We start from the raw sequence: 6,583 nt of genomic DNA, 5'->3' as shown, positions 1-6,583 counted from the left end.
ATTGTTTAATAACATATTGCTGCACTTACCTTGTCGTTTTGTTCAACGTCCTCTCCGGAGTGAAAACATACGCGGTAGGGCAGGAAATCAAGCTGAAAAATGTTTCTTCTTGAAAAGTCTTCATAATGCACATGACATACCAAAGTTTTAAACGCAGCGTTCAAAGTAGCGCGTTAACAATATAAACATGTGAAATAGGGGTCTAAACCCATTGTAATCTCGATTTTAAATGAATTCTAAACAGCTTGTTGAAATTAATTTAACATGCAACGATGCATTTGATAAGTAAGGTCGTCTGCTTCGATCCTCGTGCAACGGAAGTGTTTCCCGATTGGCTAAACTCGTAACCATGACATCAGGTGACTATTCTGGTGAACACCTGCATGAAATATACAACACTTCTAATCTGATTCGACATTTGTTTATATAAATAATCTTAACCGACAAAGCCATTGGCGGTGGGGTTTGTCCAGCGAGGTTAAAGCGTTGACTCGTCACACCAATTCACAACAGGGGTACACCATGTAGAGCCGATTTTGACGCCCCTGTCTACAATATGGCTTGGATCTTGTTCCAAATTTCGCAAATGATTTTGTTATAATAAATTGTAAATTTTAGCGGTATTCATCATAATACAATGGGGATGTAATACATTGGATGGTCGACCATGATTATGAAAAAAGAATTATGAACAATATGTATTAAGTAGCACACTGAGTAATTTTGTGTAAAAATATATTGGTTTGATGAATGAACTTGCAACCTCATGACCCCTAACATGTTTGAAATGTTATTAATTTATGCCGAAAAGAGCAAATATATTTATTTCAAGATAAGATATCAAAGATGCCTTAGAATGTATATATTTTGAGCCAATTTTAAAGAGACCAAAATGCTGGCTTCATCACTACATTCCAGTTCAGTTCCAAGTAGCCAATGGTTTGGAGGAAGGGGGTGGGGGTGGGGGGAGGGGTGGGTGGGTGTAGCTTTGTGGTGGTTAAAGCGTTTGGTCGTCACGCCGAATGCCCGGGTTCGATTCCCCACATGGGTACAACCCATGCTTGCCCTAAAAGGCGACTATGCTTGTCGTAAGAGGCGATTAACTGGATCGGGTGGTCAGGCTCGCTGACTTGGTTGATGCATGTCATCGTATCCCAATTGCGAGGACCCGTGAAGATCCGGGGATAGCATAGGTCTTAGACAAACCATGCTTGCCGTAGAAGGCGAGTATGCTTGTTATAAGAGGTGACAAACGGGATCGGGTGGTCCGGCTCGCTGACTTAGTCGGTGCATGACATCGAACCCAATTGAGTGGATCGATGCTCACGATGTCAATCACTGGATTGTCTGGTCAAGACTCGATTATTTACAGATCGCCGTCATATAGCTGGAATATTGCTGAGTGCGGCGTTAAACAACCAACCAACCAACCAACCAATTGCGTAGATCGATGCTCATGATGATGTCAATCACTGGATTGTCTGGTCCAGGCTCGATAATTTACAGACAGCCGTCATATAGCTGGAATATTGCTCAGTACGGCCTTAAACAACAAACAATTTTTAGTCGCAATAACTCTGTCTATTATGTTGATAAAAAAAATGTAATATTAGCAAACGGATGTACACTTAAAAATACGTGTGTGTGTGTATTTTGTATCTCAAACGTGTTTTAACCAGTGACATAAAATACGTATTTGCGTTCAGGGACAAACACTTCAACATGTCTGCACTAAAGACTTATATGTGGTGTGAAAAAGCTCAAACGGGTGTGCATTTATGAATACATGAGTGAGTGAGTGAGGTTTTACGCCGCCTCTAGCAATATTCCAGCAATATCACGGCGGGGGACAGCAGAAATGGGCTTCACACATTATACTCATGTCGGGAATTGAACCCGGGTGTTCGGCGTGACGAGCTAACGCTTTAACCACTAGGCTACCCGACCGCCCCTAATACATGTGTGTGTTGGCTGTATGGCAAGCTGTGGTGATTATTAAGCACCAGTGATGTAAGATATACACTAGCGTTTAGGAGCAAGTACTTCAACATGTCTCTACTAAACGTTTGTTTTTAGGGTGCATAAGTTTTACATATGTTCTTGTTTGTTTTGCAAACGGGAAAGGCAATAAAACATTTTAACAACGAGAAAATACTCCAAGCATAGACAAATTTGCAGAAGATGAAAAAGATTAATTTGTGGTTTGAAAAAGGATGTTTCTTCATTGAGGTAATAAACATAATATGTGATCTCAGTTAACAAACTATCTAATACAGTACACCTCTCTGAATAGAGTGTTCTAATTAGAACTGTTACAGCCGGTGGTATTTAATTAATCAACTAACTCACTGTTTGACAAGGGTAGGCTGACTCATGGGTATAATCGCCTTCAGTGTTAAATTATTTGTGCATGAGTGTTTTTTGTTAATTTCTACCATCAACCTTGAAATCAAGTAGTATGTTTCCACAATTATTTTTTATGTATATCATATGAACCTTTCTTGGAGTGAGTGAGTTTGATTTTACGCCGCTTTTAGCAATATTCCAGCAATATCACGGCGGGGGACGCCAGAAATGGGCTTCACACATTGTACCTATGCATGACGGGAATCGAACCCGGGTCTTCGGCGTGACGAGCGAACGCTTTAACCACAAGGCTATACCCGCCCGCCCCCTTTTCTTGGAATATATGCACACAAGCTATTTGTAGACAGGCAAGGCTCCATTACACGGGATTATATCTACGGCTTCACATTTGGTCAGCCTGCCTGACGGTCAGTCAGTTTTCGCTGCTGAATCGGAGGCAAGTCATCATGTACTCAAACTCATGCCGGAACTGCCGGAAGCAATGGCAGTCATCCTATCAGACTCACTATCGGACCAAGGGCAACAGCTGGAGCTGTGTTGGATCCCGTCTCACATAGATATTCATGGAAATGAAAAAGCAGAGATGCAGCCTATTAATTTCAGGAAACGAGAGACAAAAATCAAAATCAAAGCCTCCATAGCCCCAAAATGGCAAACCCAGTGGGACGCAAGTTATATCGGCAGATGGCTATACAAAATTCAACCCAAGATCCACAAAACGCCATATACTCACACTCAAATGAAATAAAAGTTAAAGTAGCTATCTCACACCTCAGACTCGGTCACAAAAAGCGCTGTGACAAGGTATGCCCATCTTCAGGGTATGAAACTCACGGGACTGGCTAGCTGAAATACTTGCCAGCCCTGACCAAAACCTGCCTGCCCACTATAATCATATGTTTCTCAGGAAAAGCTAACGGGGTTTCTTTTTGGTTACATTTTATCATTCATCTTTACATGTGAATTAATGCTTATCATCGGGAAATATTTAGAATATTGTCACATATGAAATATAACCCGACCGTCGGGCAGGGGGATTTGAAAATCTGGCAGCCCGAGTTGAAATCAACCCGTCTCGGACGGTCGGGCAGGCAGGTATTTCGAACACTGAATGCCATCTTGCAATCAACCTGAACCCATTGCTCACGTGTTACTGGAATATCAACGTCATGCCCCAGTCCCGTTAGATCCGCTATCTATCGTAGACCTTAGGGCTGGGACGAGTCCAAATTTACTACCCAGGTACCCACCCCCCTATTACCCGACCCTACCCGGGTACCTACTGTAGTTCTCAAGAGATACAAAATGTCCGATTGGGAATTCTTTTACCGCAGCACTTGCAAAACGTATTTAGATACATGTATTAAACGATCTGGCCATGCATACACTGAAGTTGACTTATTTTATATCTTTTTTTAACCATATGAAAAGTTAGAGGGAATGGGTGCATAGTCAGAAAACAAAGCGAACATTAGTCAGTGACTTGCAGTGTAACCATAGAGTTCTAGATAATCTTTGTCAATAAACAATACATCACGTGATTAACCACGGGTCCGGGTATTCCTGTGGGTACCCGGGTCCTACTCAGTACCCACCCGACCCGGGTACCCGAGTTACCCGTCCCAGCCCTAGTAGATCTATCTCCTGAAGCAAAGAGATGCAACAGCGAAGGCCCAGCTAACTCTGTTTCTGAGACGTGGTGGGCTAATCGAACGTTTATTTAACAGATCAGCCAAAGAAAGTCTATCACTTTCTAAAAATCAAAAATGAAATCATATCAGTACAAAAATAGAAATCTTATCAATACAAAAATAGAAATCGTATCAATACTTAATCTCACATATAGATACCCCACTGACACATGAGTACAAAGAGGGACAAGGTCAGCCGAAATTGTCAAGGCGGCAGGCGACCTTTAAAACATTAATTAAAGCAACAACAACCATTACACAAAACACAACCTTAGCAAATTTTAGCCTTAACCACTCCGATTAGAACAAAGTTTGCCTTGGTCTGAATTTTTTTTTTTAAGTTACACCTGTTTCACATAGCAACAGTAGCTCGATCTTAATTCGTGTGTCAATCACAGCGCTACAGTTGCAATTGTATAAGGCTGTATAATATGACACCGCGTGTTGAAAGCATTACTCGATATGCTGTAAGAAGCACGACACTATGGGATTTCTTTGTCTATTTCTAACATAATGTATATGTGCCGGTTCTAGACCGATTTACATAATCGTCAGGAGGTAATTTACAATCTATACATGAACGGTTACGAAACTATCGACAACTTCTACCACAGCGTAACTACCTTTCTTTATAGCACGGCTATATGTTGTTTAAAAACCTATGAGAAGGAGCTGTATTTAAGTATTCCTGTATAAAGAATTAGTGGTTCCCCCTCAAAATATCAAAAATGAATACAACCGCGGAAAGAATCTCAAATTAAATTACTCCCTTATTTTTTAAACATTTGTTTATTCTCATCAGATATATTAGCAGTGCTACATTCACTGGCATTAGATTTAACAATTGTTTATTCTCATCAGATATATTAGCAGTGTTACATTCTGGCATTAGATTTAACAATTGTTTATTCTCATCAGACATATTAGCAGTGCTACATTCACTGGCATTAGATTTAACATTTGTTTATTCTCATCAGACATATTAGCAGTGCTACATTCACTGGCATTAGATTTAACATTTGTTTATTCTCATCAGACATATTAGCAGTGCTACATTCACTGGCATTAGATTTAACAATTGTTTATTCTCATCAGACATATTAGGAGTGCTACATTCACTGGCATTAGATTTAACAATTGTTTATTCTCATAAGATATATTAGCAGTGCTACATTCACTGGCATTAGATTTAACAATTGTTTATTCTCATCAGATATATTAGCAGTGCTACATTCACTGGCATTAGATTTAACAATTGTTTATTCTCATCAGATATATTAGAACTGCTACATTCACTGGCATTACATTTAACATTTGTTTATTCTCATCAGACATATTAGCAGTGCTACATTCACTGGCATTAGATTTAACAATTGTTTATTCTCATCAGATATATTAGTAGTGCTACATTCACTGGCATTGGATTTAACAATTGTTTATTCTCATCAGACATATTAGCAGTGCTACATTCACTGGCATTAGATTTAACAATTGTTTATTCTCATCAGACATATTAGCAGTGCTACATTCACTGGCATTAGATTTAACATGTGTTTATTCTCATCAGACATATTAGCAGTGCTACATTCACTGGCATTAGATTTAACAATTGTTTATTCTCATCAGATATATTAGCAGTGCTACATTCACTGGCATTAGATTTAACAATTGTTTAAGCTACACATTTCGTTTATTAATGGATACTGTTTTTATCGGCGAAATGAGTGTTCACCTCCCAAACAAGGTATGTTCCTTCACAGGAAGTTAAAAATAAAGAAAGTTTAGTCTTGGCACGGACTTGTATAGGTCCGTGTTCTTGGGTGGATGTGTTTATTTGTCGCGGGTGGGCGTGGCTTATATGGGTCGGTTGGGTATCTGAGTATGTTTGTTTTTGTAGTGTACTGATTATATACTGTAAAATATATGGCATGATATGTGAATATATAAGAAAAATATGTTAATTAACGCTTTGCTGTAAATGGTGGATCATTGACCTGTGAAGGCTGGATGGCTACCCATGAATATATTAAGTTGTTTGATAGGCATTTAGAAGTTGGAGTACTAAGTAAGGATAAGAAATTTATGGATGAACAACTTCTTTATTACAATTAAGAGCTCTTAATTGTAATAAAGAAGTTGTTCATCAATATATTAAGTGTTGCTTCTTTTGGGTTTTACCATGACCTATGACACCGAAATATTGTGTGAACATTTTATCTTCATCTTGTTCCCAGGCTTTTGGCTTAGAAGGTATAGAACATGTGGTTTATCGAAAGTCGTGAAAATATCCACTTTGTTTGGTCACACGTAGGATGGAACAAAATTCTTATCGGCCACCCCTCACTTAGGACTAGCCCCCGACTTTGAAATTTCTTAATTATTATAGTAAGGGTATTTTTTTTGTTTTTGGCCTAACTTGCATTTTTTTTATCTGGTCAAAGGGTTCCAGCAGAACTACCTTTGTGCTATCTGTTGATATAATAAACGTATTTCGATATATTTCCTATTATTTCAAAATTAAATGC

The sequence above is a fragment of the Haliotis rufescens genome, unplaced genomic scaffold (assembly GCF_023055435.1).
Source record: "Haliotis rufescens isolate VD_foot unplaced genomic scaffold, xgHalRufe1.0.p SCAF_9, whole genome shotgun sequence".
NCBI classification, from domain to species: Eukaryota; Metazoa; Mollusca; class Gastropoda; order Lepetellida; family Haliotidae; genus Haliotis; species Haliotis rufescens.
The sequence above is the reverse complement of the archived record's forward strand: the minus strand, read 5'-3'. Positions refer to the sequence as shown.